This window comes from Platichthys flesus, chromosome 1 (genome assembly GCF_949316205.1).
Source record: "Platichthys flesus chromosome 1, fPlaFle2.1, whole genome shotgun sequence".
Lineage (NCBI taxonomy): Eukaryota > Metazoa > Chordata > Actinopteri > Pleuronectiformes > Pleuronectidae > Platichthys > Platichthys flesus.
This window is the reverse complement of record NC_084945.1, coordinates 5,925,572-5,949,461: the sequence shown is the minus strand read 5'-3', so window position 1 is coordinate 5,949,461 and position 23,890 is coordinate 5,925,572. Positions and strand designations below refer to the sequence as shown.

Genomic DNA, 23,890 nt, shown 5'->3' with positions numbered 1-23,890 from the left:
GGGGGAAAAAATAATGCTGCTTAATCCCACAACTATTTATTATGAGTTGCAAATTGTCAAAATGTTATTATAAAACTAAATGTCAGCAACAGACAGATCAGGAATAAAACACCAGTAGATTATATTTAAAAAAAAGATTTGTTAAAAAACAAGGTTGACCCGACAATATTGTCGGCGAAGTCGGCACTGATCTGAGGTCAGTTATCCAGTTATTAACTGTACAGTTAATTTAAACTTTCCTGAGCTGGAGCCATTACACTGGATTTATGCTTCAATGATTTACCTCCAGTGGTGACGTGCATAAGCTCCAAGGTTATGTCATAAACTTCAACTTAGCTGACGTGATCCTCCTCAAAAATGGAACTACACATGCCAGCAAGAACTGTGATTGGTTGCTGGTTTTCTTCTACCCGTCTATTTAAAAATCTGTATGTGCAGCTTTCTTTTGCTCTGTATCACAAAGTAACGGAAAAAATGCAAACATGAATTCTGCAGGGAATATCAAGCATGTGCTGCCAGGTCATGTTTCTACTCCTGCAGAGGCATGAAATTCGTAGGTGAAACCAGAATCTCAAATATAAATCTAAACCTACGCCTACGAATCAATGCCTACAGGACTCCTGTTAACCCCTAATCCAGCTAAACCACATGATACTATGTAATAGGTCTGATAGCAAATTATTAGTAAACATGAGTCAAGTTTTAACACATTTAGAATCTTTACTGTTTTTGCCAGATAGTTCATTAAACATGTGCATGTAAAACATATATGTTAAAAGGTCAGTTGTTACTTTTCTGTGTTTTTCTTTAACACAGCACAGTGTTAACAGATTTGTATATAGTATTATAACTGAAGTTATGTGATGAATGGTCAAGTAATGGCTTGAACCAAAAACTACTGCCCACAGCCCAAATAATGTGGCAAAAACTCAACGCTGCAAGAAAACAAAAGGTCAGTTTCACTGGACAGTAAAAGTCGTAGAGTAACCAGGACAAGTTAACAAATGCAATTTCATAAATGTTGTGCAGAGGGTGTAGTTGTATGTTTCCACCTGGTCTTTGTGTCTGCAGAGTCGCTCTGTCACAGACTGAGGATGACACCAGAGCTGCAGCGAGCACAGACGTCTGCATACATAACAGCTCTGAGGACTCACTTCAAGTAAACCTACCAATCATACTGACAGTGGTGTCTGCCCCCCAACAAAGCCATGTTTCTTTTTAAATGTAGATGATAAAAGTTCCTTAGATTCACAAGATCACAAATTGTTTTGAGTATAAAATAATGTTCAGAATCTCATCTCAATAGCCAATTTATTGTTTGGTCTGTAGGCTGCAAGTAAACACACAAAAAACAATTCCCTAAATGTCACTGTGACGTCTCAATATTGTTTTAGTGTCAGCTTTTTTTCTATGAAGTCTTCAAGCAGTCGAGGGGTCGGAGCTCTACGACTGCTGCCACACCTACTTGATTTGGTCTAGTGTCACCACAGGAATTCACTTCAAACAGAATAGTCAGTTAATTAAAAATTATTTATATACATTTTCAATCAATTGACAAATCAATTCTTTGTTGTAGTTTTCAGTGTGATCTCCATTCAACTGTTAAATATAAAACAAAAACGTTTCAGACAAAAAAACTAGCAAGATATTAGTACTCTTCTTCACTACACTGTTAAAAACAATGGCAGATTGTTAGCGAATAAACCTAAAAACACCACATTGGACCAAAGTTGTGAACTTGCGTCCGTGCTCAGTAATACTAGTGAGTAGAGTACACTGCTTTGAATTAATGTGCCCATGTGCGTTATCTCCAGTTGGAGGATTAAGCAGGTCATTACCAAAACTGAGGCCCACTCAGGGATTAAGAGAACTCTTAATCAAAGGGACGGGAGACAAGAGAAAAATGGATGCATAATTTTAGAGGCAGGCCATGCTAGCTGTTTGTCTTGCAACATCTTGCCTCATAAAAAATGATACTACGGTAGGATTAACTGCACCAAGTCTAGAAGTGATGCAGCAAGAAACAGGTCTGTATGAAGTGACACTAGAAATAAAACACAATATCTTCTTCATCTTTTTCTTCATAGTTGGGTTAAAATCAAGATCTTAGGAAAACCAAACTTAAATCATGTTGCAGTACAGAGTGGCTCCTTTTCTAAGGCCTTCTTGTTTTACTTCTTGACTTTTGCTTTTCTGCACTGAACAGCTCCTCTTCTTTTTTCTTTCTTTGTTTAATATTTTACAAACAACTTAAAATTCAGCTAAATAACATGGCAAAATCTAAAAATAATCGAGACATTATGTTTTCTGAAATATATGTAAACTTTACACAATAAAAAACAATAACTTTTTACATTGTGCTCATTTCATATGTTAACCAAAGGGAAAAACTGCATGTTCACTTTAGTCTTTGTTCAACCATCAACCACAACAGGGTTTTGCTGCAAACATTACTGTGCATGAAGGATTCAACATAAAACATTATTAAAATAACATTATCACACAATGACTATGGGACGTAATGGCCTCTCACATAATGATGATCATTATACTGTTGTATTGGGGTGTGGGTTGTGCAGAGAGAAAATCACCACAGCTCTGCTGTACAAGCTAATGCAGCCAGAGTTAGTTCAGAGCCCAGTCTTTTCCTTATGCAATCAAAAATTAATCAATGTTGACAAGAGGAGGAATGCAGAGCTTGGGGGACTCGTTGCAGCTATGCTTAGTTATTCTATCACACAAATAAGACCAGGCCTCTTTCACAGTGGATACGGAGAAGATTTAATTTGTCTATGTAATGAAGTCTAGCACAAATCTGCATGCATAAGAGGTTAGGCTGCACATACCGAGCGTGCATGAGCAAATTATCCGCACTAAAAATGACAGCTGGAGAATAAGCTCTCCTCTGCGGCGCTTGTTGGAACTTGAGGACCTTAAAGATAACCACTGCCTTTCCCTGCTTCTTGACAGGGAGGACTTTATAGGTACTGACCTCTACTCCATTCACAAAGAAACGGCCAAGTGGCTGGACATCCTCTCAACGTTCACCCCACCTTGAGTCTCGATGCAGGTGGATCTTCTGAAGTTTCCTCGCCACCTGCATATGAGAAAAGAAGATGAGTTTTTGTGAGAACGATTTTGGCACTGATTTGAACGTTTAAGAGCATTTAAATATCAACTCTTCAGTGATAAGTATGAAATGTAGGCGGTGTTTAAGTAGCTTGAACCTAATCTGGCACTGGCCCATTTTCTTGGTACTTAAAACGCGCTTACAGCTATTCAGGATCACATGGGGGGGAGGAATGCTTGGTTTGGGTTATCTCAGTTTGCACTGAGGGCAAGTGAGGTAAAAATACTGGAGCTGATCACGGACTCAGTTCAGTCGAGTCAAACACTCAGATGTCAGGGACGGTTTGAATCCATAGTCGCAGCTGTTGATCAGCTGGTAATCACACAGAAGAATTAACTCCTCCCTGCTCTGTTCATCTCAGCTTCACCAGACGCTGCTCTCATGAAGTCCTTTGACACGCCAAATGCTTCTCGATGCAAATTGTGACTGATCGCTGCTGCACGCGAAGCAGCTTTCAACACAAACAATATTTTGGAGTGAAATAAAGTCAACTGTAGAAATTGTATTCATTGTTGCTAATGAGAACGTTAAATCAATGCCCCATAGACGTTTAACACCGATGCACTATAAATTAAAATGAGGAAACAAATTCATATTTGTAATTGCAGCCATGATGAATTCATAGGCTTTCTGACAGCAGGGTCATTAATGTACAACCGATCTATCAGCGCAAATATGCAGAGTGACGTGGATACTTTACTCCACAATTAATCTCACCAATGTATTTCTCGCCCCTGTTGAAACAGGCAATTAAATTAAAGAAGGTGCTAAATGGCCACATCACAGAGGGGGTATTGATCTTCTCATGAAATGGGCTTATTGACAAAACACTTAAATTAGATCTTGTGGAAATGAAACCATAAATGAAATGAAATCACTGCATGGTTCACTGCAGTTGAAGGTGAACGGATGAAAACGATAGTTAACATCTCACATTATAATGCAGTCAAATAAGGGATCAGTATGATGAATGAATCAAAGCACCACTAACTACCTCTGTTGTGTTTTTGTTCCTGTTTGTTGTATGATGATTCGTTTGTGTGTTTGTAAGCAAGATTACACAATAAACAACTGAATGAATTTCCGTGAAACTTGATGATGAGGTGTGGGTCAGAAAAAAAGCCATTCAATCTTGAGTCTGCTCTGTACGTGCCACTTTCTTCGTTATTTATAGATTGGGCATTTTTCTACACTTCCCATTCATGTATCTTGAGGGAACTGATAACATGTTTCATAGAATTTAAAGGGGGCTGTCGGACTTTAGTGGAGCTATGCACTTAACTAAGTACAATTCTAGCTGCCACTGTAATTAATCCCAAATCAACATCAGAAGTAGTGTTGAAACACACATGTATTTGCCGTCTTTCTTCTTCAGAGTCTTCTCTTCAACTACAAGTGAATGATGCATTTGCAGGATATAACAGCAAAATATCAGAGTGCTGCTGCAGAACTGAGCCGAAACTCTTTCATTAATATCCATCAGCTTGTCTGCTTCAAATAAGTAACTGCACGAGATGGAGAGACCTGCTTTCCAGCCTATCTGTCTGTTAGCAGATTTACTGCAGCCCAGCCTTGGCTAGAGAAGCCAAATTCATAAAATGGATCTAAAATGAATAAAATGTTATTTATGATCAAAATCTGAAACCTGAAATTCAATTTTATGTAAATATTTGGGACATAATGAAAGTCTGATGACACAGAGGGGGGATGGTGTGTGTATTTGTGTGCCGCCTGCCTTCATCGGAAAGATGGCACATGTTGTACCCAGCCTGTGTGAAAAGGAAGTAGAAATGTCAGCAGTCTTAATCAATATTCCTGGGCTACTGTATGGGTGTACTGATGCTGTTTGAGGCAGGTGTGCTGCAGGCAGATGGTGAGAAGTAGAAAATGAAAGCAAATGTCAACCGAGCTCATTCTTTCTGCAACCACTCCTGCACCACTCCTGCCACCCAGGCACATGGTAGGAAACATTTCATTCTGGGTATCCTCCCTGTCAACATCCGGATATAACCTTTCATTGCATAAAGAAACATCTGATGGCTAAAGTCCATCAGCAACCTTTTTTGCATATGTATGTGGATAAACTTAAAAAAACCAAGACTGTATTTCGGTCAAGATGCAAAACATGGTCGACTCGAAGGTTTCTGGCCCAAAGATATTGTCCCTCGCCCACAGGTTATTCAAATTCACATGAAGAAGCTTTAAATGCAGATTAACTTTCCAATAAGCACTGAGAAGTCAGAGCGGCTGAATTTTCACTTCTCAAGTTTATCCAGGGTTAAAGTATGAGTCATAATAAAATCTCTTAAGGATGCATGATCAAGGGTAAGGAAAGCCAAGTCGCTCTCTAGCTCCTCTTCAGGGCGGCTTAGCAGGTCGCTCTGTGAGCTTAGCTCTGCACTGACACCGTTTTCATAGCCTTTGCATAGTGTCCTATTCAGACGACCTTTCTAAAGCAATGGACGAACACCTTTAATATGAATCATCAACTTTAAAGCACTCTCCCGTGAATACATTTTGAAAGTGAGGCTGAGGATAGTTTTTTTTACAGCTGCTTGACTGGGAATGATATCAGGTCATTAATTAATTTAGTTGCTCCTCATTTGCTGCCATTCTGACAGACGCAGCCATCTATCAGGACTTTGAGTGAGGGTAGAAAAAAGAGAGCTGGAGACCCATCTGTTGGGCATTCTATATATTTTCTCAAGGGAGTCAATGGCTGGCCAAACATTGTATGATCGCACTAGTGATGCCACCCTGGTGCCAGCTACCACTGACCATCTGATGCCCACAGCGACATCCAAGAAGTCTGAATCTGCTAAGTGAGGATCTCAGTTAATTGAGTTGTCTGCTTACAGAGTTAGAGCAAAAATTTGATGACTTATTATAACAAATTTCAAGAGCTATGCCTTCATCCACACACCTACATGAATACACATACAAGTCAGACACATCACGAATTTGATAAAGAAATTTTTTTGGTCAAAATTCCACTCGAGTATTAGGACCTATGGATTTATGGAATTAATTCAAAAGAACTCTGTTGTAGGAGGGAGAACGAGAACCTGTGCATGGGAGAGTTTCACTCCATCCTAGATCATGCATACCAAACTGAATGCTTCTTGAGAAACTATGAAACCCCTCGTACAGCATGCAAATGTAAGCAACTATAATCGCAACCACCTACCAGACATTTCCCACCTCCTACAAACGGCAAGATCCTACAAGTCCGAGATATTCTTCCATGAAAATGACACGTAGCCTAAAAATTATGACTTTTAGTAATGTTATGACTTTATTGTTGATATCTCATATTTTTTCCATTTAACTTACCCTAATACTCATTTAGAAGAGTTCAACACTTAATGTAGTTACTGAATAAAAATAGTTTGGCTATTTTCAAATTAGTGTCTGCCTGAAGACAGAAGAAGAGTTTAGAAGACACGTTTGTCTGCAGAGTCAAAACCATTATTATGATGTATTATGTGTGTGCAAAGAGATATTGTCACCTATAGCTAAATTTAGATTCAATCCATCACTAGATAAAAAGGAAAAACGAGGCTTCGCTTCCCGGGATAATTTACATTCTGCATGTTTTATACCAAAAAAATCAGCTTCTTAAAAAGTATCTGAAACTCCAGCTCATTACTGTCAGAGGCAATAACACTGAAACAATTTTCGGCATTTTAATATGGACTGCAAGGAAATAATATAAGGCTTTTTCATTAATACTGGTCAAATCAAAGACAGGACACTTAGAAACAATACCCGACCCTTTACACTGCTGTGGTCGGGCGTGATTCACATTCGCTGCCGTACCAACAGACTTTGCAAACAGTTTCTTTCCCTCATTACTGAATTAATCCAACACATTATATCGCGAAAAAAACATTACTTCATTATTTTTATTCATTATTCGTTATGAACCTCTCAATGCGATTCTTTCACCAGAGTTTAATTAATGAGCCAGAAACCTGAGGGCCCGAGCTCTTCACCAGTGCTAGGCATAGTCTTCCACTCCACTGGTCCCATGCCAACGTCTCCCAACTCTCAGAACATTAGGGAAATTTTCACACTGGATTTAGCGAACAAAGAGGGTTTCAGTGTGCCGGCATCACATGTCGAGAGATGTGCTGTGGCTGTCACAAGTGTTCAGGGATGTAGACGGTAAATTCTGATGTTATTTAGTGGTGCTTTGCATATATTTAAGGGCTCTGTCGCTGCTTCTGGTGCCTGTGAAGAAATGCAGCTCTGTTGAAGCGACTGACACCCAGATCTTGTGCAACTGTTCACTCAAAGTTTGCTCTCTTGTTTCCAATAAAGAAACAAATGTTCATAAACAGACATATTTCCACACTGAGGTGTTTCCCAGAGAATCATCAATCGTACTGTTGGCAGTAGAGGATGTGAGATCGTCAGAGACCCGTCTCATGATTAAGAATGCGCCATAGTCAATATACCTTCTTGTGATTGTAGAAATAACAGGTATGGAAGAGATAGAGCGACTTTAGAGACGAGTTAATTGACCACAGATGGCGTCATTATCAGAGAGATAAGAACAAAGCAACAAAAAAGCTTAAACTAGATCTATACCCGAGTGGTCCGCCTGAGTTCGGTCTACAGTGGTAAACACTGCTTTATAAACCACATCAGTCATTAGTTAGACTTGAAATAAACAAACATTCAAAGCTACTTTTTTTTGCATCAAGTCATTAGATCATGTTACCATCAGCGTTGGATTGACACAGTTTAAGGCTGAGGCAACAAGAACAAACAGGCTCTGGGGAGACAGATGGAGTTGGTGCAGAAATGCCGTACAAAGCAGAGAAACTTGAAAACTGAAGCGTGTCTGAGAGCCACTCCTGCTCCGCACTCCAACTCCACACTGAAGAAAACAGGATGAGAGGATGAAACTTGGAGTGGGAGGCAGCAAAGGCAAGCTTGCAAGAGGAAGCCAAGATGAAAGTAAATAAGAGTTTGAAAGTTTTTGGAAGCTGAGTAAATTCCCTTGGTGCCTGTCAGGCCTCTTCGGTGCTCTCTGTAATGAACTCTGCTTTCATGCTTGTCGGCAAAAGCTGGGAATGGAAAGAACATACCACAGGATAAGCACACAAAACAGCAATAAAGCTGGTAAGGCGCAGGAATTATTCATTATCTCATTAAGGAGGTGAAAAAAAAGAGCTGGAATTCTGAACTTACAGACACCAAAGAACCGTCTGCATGAGACTTCACCACTTTTGGTTACGCAGAGGTTATGATAATCCCATAAGATTATGTTAATCTCGATTTCTATAAAATGGAGTAGGGCTGCAAATAAAAATGACTTTTTAATCTGCATATTAACTGCATAATTACTGAATTGATAATTAATCTATTCAATATATAGATTGTCAAGACAATGGATGTCATAGTTTTGAAGTGATCAAGAGGACTCAGTGTATTTTTCTTTTGACTTACTAATAATTATAAAACAGAGAAAGACATAGAAACTGGAATCAGTGTACGTGAGACATTTCTGTTTAAAGCAATAATTAAATGATTAATCAAAATAGTTGCCAATTAATTTCTTGTTAATCTATCAACTAATAGTTCCAGCTCTTAAATGGAGTAGACAATGTAAAGCTACATACTTAGCTGATACTACAGACAACCATTTCTTGACTTTTCCTCTTAAAAGAAAACTAAATAAAGAATCGGACACAAGTGCATGAAAAAACATATTTTGTCTTTGACAGGACAAAACCCCAAGTACAAAAAGACAAATGAGATGACAACATGTCCTCTCTGCCCCTTTCCTTCTGACGAACAGCTCTGAACTTTTTAGTAGCACAGACACCTCGGTGTGAGCTCTGAAGAAGAAGAGGGCTGTGCCGCAGATGCCTTTCACATGAAGACAAGACTTGCAGCTTCAGAACCTTGTTAGTTCTCTGAAAAGGCCACAGACTAGTTAGGAATATTAAGCAGCTCTTGCTGTCGGAAATCAAAAGGGTTTTGGAAGAGAGTGGGAAGCTTCAAAACCGCTTTGATGGTATATATCGCTCAATCTCCAACAGATATGACGGAATTGAAAAATAAAGACAGGGCAACAAAGAGCTGCAGGGAGAGGAGGTTGACAGAGGGTATTCTTCTGCTCTCAGAATTCTGCCTATGCATATATCATTATTCCTCAATCATTGAGTCGTGCTCTTAAAATGTCAAGACTTCTGACTGAGAAGACGAGAGAGAGCGAAAGAGAGACAGAAATAGAAAAAGAGGAAAGTGGGACACCAAAATGTTTCAGGTCATTGATCATAACAGGCACACTCAAGTAAGGCAAACTCAGTTCTCACATCCAGTAATGTCCAAAGGCAGAGCACATTTACAACATTAATAAGTTACGCATCCGTGCGGGTCTGTGCAATAATGCCCAGCACCACTACTTCTTTATTCTGCATTGAAAAGAGAGCAACTATAGAAAGAGAAAACCAAACGTACTGAAACCTTTAATGACTCGAGATTCACTTTTGGTATCTAGCCCCTCCTTAGATTGGTGCGGACAGTGTAAGTCAGTATGACGATGGAAAAATACTCATTGTGAAGAGGCGGATGAAGGTGGGAAGCACATTAGAAATCCTGACCATGATCTCTGTGTGGAAGGAATGGTTTCTCCAGAGGACTCTATGGTCAAGTTCCTAATGAAATCATTAGATCCCAAGAGGTCTTTTGTGGGAATGATTACAGACACTACAAGCTCCTCCTGAAAGGGTTTAAAGACCTGAATGTGCACTGAGTATTTCTTTGTGTGGCTCTTAGACAAACATGTTGATTTAATAAAGGGCACTCCTTTTGCAGGGAGAAAATTAAGCAATCACTTTGCAGGGAGAATAGATTTAGCCTGATAACACGTCCTTCGTTCACCCCCGGAATAAAATAGGCTGCTGTCCTTGAAAGAGGATTCACAGACAAAAAACTTCTCAACTTGAGAAAAAAGTCAAGACTTTGAGAGTCACTTCAGAGATAATGAAGACAGAATGCGGTGTGTGATACTCACTATGTGAAATGCCTCGTCTCACTGAGCTAAAGAATGCAACAGCCTGTGGGCCATTCAGCAACAAGGTTGAACATGTTTGGCAAAGGAGAAAAGAGCTGTTCAGACAGAGGGAAAGGTAAAAGCCTGGTAATATGTAAAAATGTCTCTTTCTAGTTGGTCTGGTCTCTGCTATGACTCGTCTTGTGATTATTCTACTAGTTGTATGTGCTCTGGTGGTTTTCTCTGTGTTTTCATTTTTGCTTTAATGAGCCAGGGACTGGAGTTGGAAATTAAGTCAATTAAACTAAACCCTAAAAAATATCAATAAAACACAGCATAAAAATTGTGCTTTAATGTCTTTTTCTTACCTATATCAATGAAACCCATCTCTTGTATAGCACTGGGCAATGATGTGGTATCTCCCTTAAATAAGGACCTTCCCTGGGTTGGACAGTCACAGTCCCTTTTACATTAGAGGGATAAAATGGTTTGAAGACATGACATTGAGACAATGCACGGTCCATCAAAATCATCACTGCTGTCAGACCTGAGCTGAATGGGAAATGTGCTGCTCAGACACTGGGTGTGGGTGTGTGGTCGCAATGGGAAATGGATAAGCAGCAGATACACGTTGTGTTTTTCTGACTGTACAGCACAGTCTATTTATTCAGCAGCACTACTTAGATATACGGAGAACACAGAAAAAACCACCCCTCTTTTCTGGAGTCAGCATTCCAGGGGCTTATTGACTTCAGCCCCATTCATCATGACGAGGCAGATGTCACAAAAAAAGGGGAATCATTAAACTCTTGTGCAGAAGCAAATAATCATGTACAGCTGGTATAGTCTCCGTGTTTGACGAGTATAAGTGGAGCTGTTGCAGGGTATCTGACAGAAATTGAAGCATGACACTTCTACTTGAAGGATTGGCCAAATCATTAGAAGTGACAGAATTTATATTTAACAACCGCTAAACTGAATGTAGGTGACTTTGACATTAACAAATTACAAGCATTTGACCAATCGGCTACCAAGGCTTAAAAGAAGAACAACCCTTTGAGAACCAATTGAATATTTGATTCTTCTTAAGGACGCAATGTTTAGACTCTTCAATTCATTGTGCCGGCATGTCTGTGAACTGTGGGAGCAAACCGAAGGCCTCAAGTGATTATTAGGATATTGATATATATATTAGCAATGGTGCAACTTCATGAATTAAGATAATTAGCTAAATGTATTGCCTTGATTACTATTTGACCAAAAGCACAGCGCATGGAAATGTTATGTGATAATGTGAATCTGCTTTCTTCCATCAAAGGGTTTTAACAGCAGATTGATGGAAAGTATTAATTTAAATGGTTTTACCATATGGTGAATGTGTCTGAAATCACTGTATAAGAACTGAAGTTGCTGATATATTGTATAGATTTATAGTAAATCAAATAGCAAATGTTTCCAGACATGAAACTACAGAAGAGCCATGGAGAAATCAAGCGCTGATGAAGCAGGTGCACCAGCTGCTGCAAAACAATGCTGGGACATAGTCCGAGCTTAGAATGTCCGGCCAATCCAATCAAGACTTAACAGGTCTCTGGGGCCAAGGTCAAGTCTCCTACCTCAAGAGAAGGAAAACTTAATTTGCAAGCCTAATCAAGTGTGAATGTCACAGTGGCATAGCAAAGGGTTGAGGAAGGCTAATGTTGTTCAGGGAGGACGAGAGAGCACCAGTGTCATTTCATCATAGTCATTGCATCAGTTTTGCAATATTGGAGAGGCAGGTTGTAAAAATGGCTATTAAAACAATTAACACAGACATCCTTAATCCACACTTGGGAGTAAGAGAGGATGGCTCTCATGAGAGTGAATGTAAAATGGTCGTCCAGAGACATTTCACTACACAAGCTTCTCACACTGAGACCATTAGTTATGAAGCTGGATGGAAAATAACTAATTCATACAAAATCATTGTTGTCTTATCTTCTTATCTTATCTAACCTGCTTTCCTGAAAAATGACTGAATAAATAAATCAGTGCAGTGCAACAATCACTTTGTATGTCTTGCTTCATGCCACAAATGACAACCCCCAACCGAGCTGCACTGAGATCATGGCTGACTGCTCAAACGTCCACTTGAGTGATTTTGTAGCTCTATACGAAGCAGGGGTCCATTCTACCCGTTTCTATTTTTAATTGTTGTTTGACAGATGGATCCGTCTAAATTGTTATAAAAGATGTTTGTACCTAGCAATTATAGCATTACTTCCAAACTGTCCAAAGTTTTTTGTGGAAATACTTGCTTAGTTTATCTGACTACTCCATAGAGGCAAATACATAGTCTGTTTACCATTATTTAAGAAAATCAGTATATCATCACATAAGAATTGAACATACATCTACAAGATTTTTCCAACCACCAACACTTCAAGTGGTGAATGCTGCTTAGGATCTCCTGCTGTGTTCTCACATCAGCACATTAGAAATAGAAATTATTCCTTACTTTATGTCCTTTGTTCCTGGTGATATTTTGGTCCATTTCAATTCTGACTTATGAATATTATGCAGATGAAATGCATACACTATGCAGTTCCTTTAAGTAGCTAACCCGGAAGCCTGTTCTCTGTATTTATTTCCCACCCAAATTCACAATGGCTGTTATTATTAAAATGAAAGACTGGTGTGAAAATAGGTATTTTACTGTGGAGTCATTACGAATACAATGCAGGAAAAAATAATTAAATGTCAAAGCACACACTTCATTGGCACAAGCACCAACAACCAATGAAAGGGTAGGTAAATATTCTGTTTGTTTAGCTGGTGCCAAGTTCTTTAACCATCATGGGCAAGAAAGGTTTGGAAAAGAGAGCAACACAAGGAGTCTGAAGTGTGTACAAATGGAGTGAGAGGCATTCAACCTTTTAGTACAACACTGCGAGGGTGATTAACATTGGTTGCACAGAACAAAAGCTGTGAGACAACACTGTAGTATCTCTATTCACTGCCACTGCAATAGACACTTACAACTCAGACAATGGCAAGAGACAATTCTGGCTGAGACGAGCAGCACTATATTATTGGCTTAAGTTGGGAAGGGCAGTGAGGTTATAGGGTTGAGGTACTGATGCTGTGACAGATAGTACAGCAGGCAAAAGCACAAGCAGTCCACACATGGTCATGAGACAACCGGAGCATCTCACTCCCTGTGGAGTTTTTTTACGATTCCTTGGAAAGCCTTTTTTTGGAGCTACAAACTCTGGATTCACACATCATACAAAAATCGTTGTTGGACACATTTTTCTGAAAGACTTGTTCAATGAAAGACAAAAGTATGAGGAATGAGAAGATTGAAGCGCGACTGTTCTCTGTGTGCCTTAGGGCATCTAGGGCCACTTTCTTTTGTTGTATGGGCTGGTGCGTGCTTGGAAATGAGGAGGGGTATAGAGGAGGAGGCCTGGGGGAGGGTTATGGCTCCAAAGTATGCAGACATAAGCTGTGCATGAGTTGCCTTTGAAGCAGGCCATGGTCGGTTGTACTGAGAGGGTCACAGGGCCAAGGTTTAGAACAACAGGGTCCCACAGAGAGCCTGGACTCATCAGACCACCTTGACCCACTGCCAAAAGTTAACACAGAATGCAGGCTAGAATAACTAGAAACCTGTTGACCAAATGCGAACAAAAGAAGCCATTGTGAAGGGCTTGTTGGGTTGTGAACTTGTGAGTATTCAGAAATGCAACTAGAAATTACTGTGGAGAAATGAATGTGAGCCGATTGCCAAGAAGTTAAACACGTTGACAGTTATAATGGCTTTGTAATACCTATCGACAAGATTGAAAAGAAAATGGGCCCAAATTCGTCATTTTCTTTAAGGGCAATTGACCAAATGTAATATTTGTAATGGCAGAGTGTCTGAGTCCTATACCATGGATGGCTGGAGCCCTTTTTGTTCATCTAATACATGAGCTGTCTCATAGTGGAGCAGCATCTTGACACCTCATTGCATCCAGACAAAAACATGAGCAAATACAAACTTTTTGCCTTCGCACTCCAGGTTTTATGGCATTGACCGAAAGGAACAAGCAGCATACTCATAACTATGCAGAAGCGAGCACAAAATTATGTTGGTGGTTTCAGGAGGAGCAGCGAGGTCAGTCCCATGCAACCCCTTCCAGAAAATCAATGGTCTGGTCTGGAAAGACGCCATGCCATGATTGGTTGGTTCAATTGTGTAGTCTGCCAAGTCACAGCAAGAAATTAGGATTCTGATCGTCTAAATCAGACACAGATAGCATCTCAAAGGACTGACTTATGGTTTTTTTGTCTGAAACCCAAATAATACAGTCTAAATGTCATCTGACACCTATCATTGCATTGCCACAAACTTCACAAAGGAGTCAAGCAATCCTCCACCTGCCCACTCACACACAGAGATGTTAGCCAGTCATCAGGCACTGACACAGTCCTCGTGAGTGTCTGGGGTTAATTTTGGGTTAAGGTGTTAGGGCTTTTGGAAGTGTTATGCATGCAAACCTCTTTCTATTAGCCTATTATTAAGCTCCATGGGGCATTCAGGCTTTGTCTGTGTTACAGACAAAAATCCCAGTGTGAGCAGACTCAAGCTACTGCAGCAGTGGGCCAGACGCAAAGTGATTATCAGACATCAACATCATTTAGGGGAGCTGAAGGAAGATAGTATAACAGCTCAGCGTCAGCAACTTCCTCTCAACTAACACAATATCTCTTATCTAGTCTTTGAATTGGTGCAATGCTGATGAGAACCAACAATAACAAAACCACAGTCTTCTTTGATTTTAGCTTCAGTTGCATTTGCTTCCTTTCCTCAACACTTTCAAGGTTTGCTTTATAGGACCAGTGAGGCTATATGTGGGGAGTTCAATTCAAAGCAAGACAGCAAATTTTTTTAACCTTAAAATAGCAGCTTCAAAATTAGTTTAGTACACTGACTTAGAATCACCCTGGACACCTGTTCTTGTAGTATGTAACTTTGGTGAGTGGGCACAATCTGAGAAGTGCATAGCCAACAGATAGTTGGGGTAAGTTCCAGAATAATGACCATCTGTAGATCAGTTAACAGACGTATATGTCATAAAAACGAGCGTTTATCTTGAATATTCAGCAAGTAAACCTTTAAAAATAAAACAGTGACATCTCCTATTGTTCAGGAAGCCTGGGCCATAAGGAATCGCCTCCATTCAGTTGTGTTTCAGTTCAGTGAGTGGGGTTACACAGTCAGAGCTCCGGGTCAAGAGACTGATTGGCTTTGTTTTTTCTCTACATGAAACCCCCTAATCGCTTGGACACAGGGCCCAACAGAATAAATCACTACGTGGCTGCAGGGGGTGCTGCTGCTCAATAGAACGTACATAATGCTGCTTTAACAGGATTTCATTTCCAATGGATGCACCAATGTTGAGAGAGGAAAGGGAAGTAGGTTGGGAGTGTTTAAGTCCCCCGTGAGAGACTAAACGAAAACAATTCTCATCATAGGGTGAGGTTTGTACTGACAATGACAGTGTGAACTCTCAAGGACAGCTGGAGAATGAGACTCTGCCGCTGCTGCAATTGTTGCCAAGATTATATAGGTTTTAATCTTAATGCCACACAGTTTTATAAATTCAGCTATGGGCATAAATATGTCACGCTCACATTAAAATGTGTAATCAGGGCGTTGAGTAGATCTTTCTCCTGTGGATTCTTGTTCAGACAGACATGTTTAGACTTGGCAAAAAGCAAGGAATATATTTTTATAGGCTACTGCATAATTCAAAGAGTGGGCAGATCAAAGACCACTAGCAATGGTCTTTAAGGGTCATAATTACTATGGAGTACACAGCAAAGGCCTGGACATGCTACAAGTCCCATTACTGATTTCAATTCAGCTCTCACTCTGCAGAACTGAGATGAGTTCAACGTAACACACAGTTAGCGTTTGAAAGCTCGCTGTCCTGTGCTCCTCGATGTTTTAGACATCCCACTCATTTGAAATAAGACGAGAGAACTTCAGGCACAAGGACACTTCGTGCAGTGTGGTGAAATGTGCTGATTAAGGGCACTCATCAGGGAGGAGACTGAAATGGCTTTGGAAGGACATACATCAACAATAAATCAAAGCACAGACAAAACGGCACTCTGCCAAACTCTGCAAGTAGGCCCTATGTTTTTAATAATTACTGGAGTTGACACACTGAATGAGGGGATATTGGTTTAAGACTAGAATTGTGACATGTTTGATACCACACAGTCATGAGGATTGAGTAAAACTGTACAAATCGACTGCAGAGACACAAGAAGCTGTGAAACAACAGCATCATGCACAGAGACCAGAGGGGCATCTTTGTGTTTTTCCTATGTCCACGTCAGATTATAGGCATACTTGTATTTAGATACTGTGAAATAAAATCTGCACAAAACCAAAATGTCAAAGCTGTTTCAACTTCTTTAACTCTTTATGTGACGTGTGTATTATTCCACACACATAAAAAGGTATCAAACTGGCAGTGATATAATAACACTGCTAAGTATACGGAACAGAGCTGTAGCGTGAAAGCGGATAAGGACAACATCAAGGCTTCACTGTGCTTTCTGTTGTAGGTGTAACTTTTGATGAGGTACATTTTGCACCACAGCAGGAAATGGCCTTAAAACATCTAAGAGGGTTTGGTAGAGCTGTTGATTGATACCAATGACTAAAGGATTACTTTGCCAGCTGTGACGATTTATGTGTTTCAAAGCTCTCTATTCCTCCGCACCGGCAACATCCGTGGCTGGAGACAGAAGGTGTTTCAGGATGTCCTCTGTCTGTATGTACGCACCATTCTCATCGACATATCTCAGGAACGTCCCATGTATTTAAAATCAGAATCAAATACGAGATGTATTTTTCATTTGAGTCGGCACAGATATATATCTGACAATATTTTTTTACATATTCAGAAAATTTTAAACATTTGTTAAGAATCCTAAAACCTGGTAGTTAAGAATTGGGAAATTTCTTGTCGTAGGAGTTAAATTTCATTATGTATATTGAGCTTACGAGCACAAAAAAACGTATCTCTCTTAATCCCTTGGGGGACATTTAGAAGGATATGGACATATGTTAGGACCCTGAAAATAGCCGGATGCCGGTTAAGATCCTTAACAATGCACACTGTTAGCAGCTGTGTAGTCACCAAAACAGATCTGGGATCAGTCTGTAACTAATCGGTGTGGACGGGCACAACAAGATGTGCAGTCAAGTGTGTCACTGACAACTAAAAGGTAAAGCTAATGTCATTGCATCTGTTATTACTTTACTCCCGGAAGCACAATTTGACATAAGTGGCCTCTTCCCTTCAGCCTATAATAACAACCCAGCTGCAGAAATGTCTGCCATTTGTGGGAGGAGATATCGTGGGAGGGGAGGGTCATTTGAGGACGATGAAGTTACTACAGATTAAAGAGACATTAAGGTGACACATAATAAAGTGACAGTTATCTTGCAATGAGGAGGATGTTAAGAGTATTTTCCACGAGGGAGGCATCTGATTGTCACTATCTTCAGCTGCAAGAACAAGGAGTCCAGCAACAGATGGTGGAGCCTGCACAGAGCTGTGATCTCCACATCGTGGAATAATTCCTGGGATTAGAGGCAGAAGACACGGAAGCGGATTTTAGACTCGTGGAAGGTATCGACCACCATTTCAGAATATAATATCCTGGAGAACTGGTGCTGTGAGGTCACAATAAACACTGCTTGAATACTGATATTTGACTTTTTCCGTTTTACTGCACTTAGACAATAAAAAACACACATGGGGGGGAAATACTTATTCTGCTTACTTTTGGTGTTTAAAAACTTTTGCACAGCACTTGCAGCCATTCTGTTGCAAAGGCTAAAAACACCTCTAGTGGGAAACCTTAGCTAACTGACGCTAAAAGCAAAGCACACAAGGGACCAGGGGGCTCAAGTTGAGTTGCTCAGTTTCCCAACCTGCTTCATTCACAAAACAACACGTCTGTAATGGCTTCCTCGCGCCGCCACCTCATCACAACCTCAGGACAATAAGGAGGAGAGAACGTTATTTACGTGGCGACCTACACACACAGACACACACACACACAGCTAGCTAGGGAGCCAGCCAGCAGCTACTTTATACTAAGCAGTTAGCATGGAAGCTAACAGAGGTGTGTGCCTCTCTCAGAGAGTCAACACAGAGAGGTGATGGGAAGTTGCGGTTCTCTCCCTCCGCTTCGCCTCGCGCCAGCCGACGAGCTGAAGGTTGAATCGGACACTTATCGGCGGGGATGAGCCCTGACAGCGCAGGGGACGCGAGCGGGCTGCGGTTCGAACGTTTCCCCCCCGCTGATGGAAAAGTGAAGTGTCGGGGGGAAACGATCAGCTAGCTCTGCAGACACCGGGTCCGGACCGGGGGAGACGGCAGCGGTCTTACCTGGAGGGTCGCACCCGTCGAGAGGAGTTGGTTGCTCGTCAGTGAGTGTGTCGGTTCGGTGGGTGTAGTTTGAAAGAGTCCAGCTCCGGGCTCCGGATCCTCGGCTCCACCACTGAAGCTCCGCCGCGTCCTGCTCAGCCACAACTGAGACTGAGCGCAGCTCGGGATCGGATCCTCACCGAGAGCAGCCACAGCCTCGCGAGAGGTGGCGACGGCTGCGAGACTTCAGAGAGCCAATCACAGGGTCCGGCTGGAGCTCTGAAGACAGGGTTATAAAATATAAAATATAAAATAAATTAAGAAACAATCAAATCGAATTAAATTAAATGAAGAAAAATTACATCAAATAAAATAAAGAAAAAAACAATAACTTTAGATCAAATAAAATAAAGTAAAATAAAGTTAGTAAAATAAAATAATACAAAATTAATAAAAGTACGATAAAATAAGTAAAATAAAACACCGCAAAATATAATTAAATTAAATCAAATCCTTGAACTATACCTTTTATCATTTGAGGAATGGGGTACAATAAAATAAAATAGAATAAATTCCATCGACCACACAGCTTATCCATTGAGGTAAGGAGGTAAAATACAAATTGAAACAAGAAAAAAGAGACATCCATCCATTAATCATAGCACTTATCCTTTTAGGGGGAGGGCTAAATGAAAAACAATGAATAAGAGCATTGATATTCAGGATCTGCTCTAAATTACTCAATGAGGATTGATCAGTCAATACCAGACAGAAGTCTTTCAAAAGTCAGTGTTTATTGGTGGAACCTGTAGCTGAAGATACGAACAGACTGTCACATCAATAACACTTATAATTGCCCCCAATGCTGTACAGAGATTGATGTTAAGTGATACATTAAATTCATGACATCTAAAAACAAATGAAACAGTGAAAAGCAATATTTAATTACTGTATCCAAATAAGGCACTTGCACCACGGGAGGCATCACAAATCTTGCTCAGTATTACTAACTGTATAATGTATTAGGCCAAGCCTTGCTCATTACATCTCCAGAGGAAAAGACTCAATGTGTAAATCTTTGTTCCTTTGCTGTGAGGAAGGTTCGGGAAGAACCAATATTACTTCAAACATCACAATGCATCACTGTAAATCCTGCAGTGGAAGGAGATACACTCGGTAGAAACTTTTTAATAGACCCTCCTGCCAAGTTTCATTGTTCTTTCTTTGATGTTTTTTAAATGGGAAATGATTTTAAGCATAGTTTATCAATAGTGAGCATAAGTTTTCCTAATAAAGTTTCAATTGTTGCCAAACCACTGGATTTAAAGCTAAGACGGATCCAAGCTTCCATATTTCCTCTGCCCCACAGATGAAACATAATGTTCACTCCTGTTTTACTGTGTATTTAATCCCACTCCCTAACTGTCCAGTCCTTGAATAAAGTATCTTTAATTTGGTGAGATGTATCTCTATGGACTTTCCCACATTTGCATTTCCCTCACAATGTTCTGTTTGCTGTTTCCACACAGCATTTGCTTACGTTTGCCTATTTTAGTTTAGGTTTGTTGTTTTAGTTGTACGTGTGTGTGTGTCTTTGTTCTTGGCACTGTAAGGACCCACAGAGCCACTGAAACTTGGAGTCAAACACACTTGGCCAATTAGGCTGATTCGGATTTGTATTGCTATTTCCTAGACTATAGCCTTAACTATGATTTATCCTTGGTTTAGATTTTGTGGGTGTGGAATCTGTTCAGCAACATGATGGTTACCAGCATGACCAGAGGGAGAAAAGATGTTCAAATGTTAAAATGGCTTTTATAAAGTCTCATTTCTAATGCTGTAATGTCTTTTGCATGAGGCTGCATGAAGCAAAGACTTAAATAAATGAGGCTTTCCCCCACTCTTCAGTATGCGCTGATGCCAAGTGGTATACAGCACACCACAAGGAAGATTAAATGAGGATGATATCATCACAGGCACACAGAGCTCAGGGTACAGCACATGCATGATGCAAGAAGGCAACATCTTCTCTCGGAAAGAACTTTCCCATTTTCAGTGAGAGTATCACAGTCTGACTCACTGGATGTAGGCTGCAGCTCTGAGCCTGACATTGGCCGCATGGCTCACGCAGCATCATTCTCCTCTTCTGCTTCCGGCCTGTCGCCTCTTTCAAAATTCCCTTCACAGCTAGGAATGACCTCAGAACCAACAACCTGTGGGCAATAAATGGGACATGGAGTTTTAAAGAGGATTGAGATTGTGCATTCACACAGGCAATATGTCTTTTACTATTTGTAGCATTTTCCTGTGATCACCTACCAACATGCAAATGTCACAACAAAACACTTTTAACGTTTTATAGACTATATAGATATAAATATACCTGATACGAAAGCTACCATCTTCTGCTGATGAGGTCATTATGAGCCCAATTCTGCACAGTAGCAATCAGGGGATGGAGCTAAGGTACCGTCACGAGTCGGTCTCACCTGTCAATCATGACGTTTGACCCTAGTTTTATAGCATCAAATAACAGATTAACCCCACCCCCCCTGGGAAAATTAGTGCTCGAACATACATACGTTTGAAGAATTACCTCAAATGACAGAAACCATCTTTGAGAAAACCTTTATTTCACACTTACCTTGACTTTTTAGTTTGGTCCATGTGCCATCCACCAACATGGAGAAGGCAGGGTCTAGGTGTATACTGCAGGCAGCCACCAGGGGGCGATCGAGTCAAGCGACTTCACTTAGCGTGCTCATCTCAAGATGGTGAACATGACATTGTGAGCTAACATGCTCACAGTCAGATATGATGATCATGGGAATAAAGCATAGAGCTGGGGACAACACAGCTTCACTTTGTGACTCAAGCGCTCCCTCAGTAGAAATATTCTTAGTCGTAGATTTCCATCATCCTCCGTTGTTTTTTAATATGTTTGTCTCTGTAAGTAGTGTAATATCCCTTTATTACAAAAACAAGGAATCCCTTGGTGATATTTTTGTCCTAGAGCACAGTGTGAGAACGACTGTGGGAGGACAGTGTTATGTGGAGCTTCATTCTCACTGTTTAGAATCGTGCACAGTTTGACTGAATCTTCTATATCAGTATCTTTATTCCAGTTTTTCTTTATAGTTCTTAAATCACCTAACAGGATACTGTGAGAATAATGTTCCCATAATGCAGAAAGATTCTCAATAAAGCCAAAGAAACAAGATGCACAAGGGAATTAGATTATTATGCTGTGTATTTATGACATTATGCTATTATTTTGGTATGACCATATGTTGATCTGTCAAATATATCCATTAAACTTGTATGTTGCATGTAAATCCAGCCGTTCCCTCCGTGCAGAGTAGTATTGGATTCTATTGCTGCCGTTCTGCAGACTCAGGAATCTAAATTGGGGATTAGACAGAAACAAATCAAAGCTGATCATTTTCTCTTTTCACATTTCCTCCATCGACAGAGAATATTTCAGAGCTTACTCACGTTCCTGATTGACAAGCAGGAGCAGCCCTCTCCAGCAGAGCCCACAAAACCGAAAGTTTATGGAAATTAAAATTTGCATGATTGTGTGATGAAGGCTGATTAAACACATCACAGCTGAGGAGATTTCTGGCTGTTTTTCTGTGGCTCAAACTCTCAAAGTGTGCTCTTACCTCCAGGTTTAGAATGTGGACTCTCTGAAGCAGTTTCAATAGATCTTCAAACACCCGTTTTAATACAGTGTCAGAAATCCTTCCACTGCAACAGCAGCATAACACAGGGATTAGTGCAGCTCACTGTGAGACGCAAATATCAAACTCCTTTCTTAAAGATGCTGGAGCTGGAGCTTCGTGGATCCTCTTTTACAGCAGAGGAAGGGCAAAAAGCAGCATGAGTAGAAAGTAGATAAATTCTTTAAAGAGGCTTTTAAAAAATAATAACATATTGAAGGCAGAAGTTAATTTTATATGAGTGTGAGCCGTACCTGTTTCCAGAGCAGCCTGGGGGATGGCTGCGAGGATCTCCGAGGCCACGCTCTTCTCTCTGGGCCTTTGTAACCGGCGCCAGCTCCAGACCGACTGACTGGGCGAGATAAGGCGCTTGAAATCCCCCACCATTCATTTGATCTGTGCCATTTGTATTCCGAGTCTGTTCCTCATTTTAACTTTTGGAAAAAGGGGAGAGCGGGCCGCGCCACTTTAATGTGATGTTCTCCTTATCTGATATCAACCCACTGGGCACAAGAAAGAGAAATGAACTGACTGACAGCGCTGCGTGGACACAGATGGGGGGGAGGGCGGTCGGGGGTCTCACTGTGGATGGAGACATTCAAAACCAAGCTGTCTCTCATACAGCTCTATCAATGTGTCAATGCCTAACCATTCCCTTTCCAGTGCTACGCCCCGTCACACAGTTCTACGTGCCCCTTTTAACTCCTATCATTTTTGCATCAGACTGAGTGTAATGTAAATTGCGCCAGTGAAGAACAGCCTCACTTCCTCTCAAAACACACAGACGCCCTGGGAGACCATTTAGATTGATAACAGTTTGTTAGTCAGGCTGCTAATTTACATTCTCGGGAAGCATAAAGTTGTGTTCCTAATGAAAGAAGAAGGAGCGCAAAGGAACATAATCAAATGCTAATTTTCACACATGGTTCCCTGGGACACAACGGATCCAGTGCTGGATGCAGCTGGTGGCTTTAGAAGTGAACAGCCTGTGAGCTGTAATGTTTTATTATATAAATTAAGTGGTGCATCGAAACAGATTGATCAAAAGTGAAAAATAAACAACTGTGAGTTGTTTACTGTTGGAAAAGTGAGTGACAAGACCCAGACGTTCAAATTACACTGAGACTCTGCAAGATCAAAAGCATCTGTGAATCTTCATCTCAGTGGGTTTGTTTGTCTGTTTGCAATAAATACTGGATTGATTTTCATGAAACTTAGTGGAACAATGTGATATGAGTCAGGGAAGACCCCATTATACTTTGTTGAAAATCAGGTTCACGGGCGGTCATTGAGGGATTCTTTTTCATTTTCTTTAACATTTTTCTTTTAACATCTTGATTTCTCAGAAAATAATTCATGGAGCTTCATGTAAAAAACTAAAATGTTTACGGGACAAATATTTACGAGTGTATGCAGTTTGGTGCAGATCAAAATAAATATCTGTCCTATATCAAGTGAATTTTTTTATAGCATTAAGTTGGGCCGTGGAAGTATGTGCCCTGCTAGCTGTATTTTTTATTATCAATTGTATTGTGCACATACAAGTATCGAGGATACATGGACTTACAAGACAATAATAAAAGTAGCGTTGCAGCAGTGAAACGTT

At 40.4% G+C, this 23,890-nt stretch overlaps 1 protein-coding gene across 1 annotated transcript in view; it reads right to left on the bottom strand.

Annotated features, from left to right (window-relative positions):
• glceb (glucuronic acid epimerase b) overlaps positions 1-18,743 on the bottom strand; it is a 41,523-nt gene extending 22,780 nt beyond the window's left edge. The window contains exons 1-2 of the mRNA XM_062401372.1: positions 18,584-18,743; positions 2,993-3,097 (exon numbers count right to left, since the gene is read on the bottom strand). The gene's annotated coding sequence lies outside the window, so the exon portion shown is untranslated. The remainder of the gene's footprint in view (positions 1-2,992; positions 3,098-18,583) is intronic.
• Positions 18,744-23,890: the final 5,147 nt, after the last annotated feature.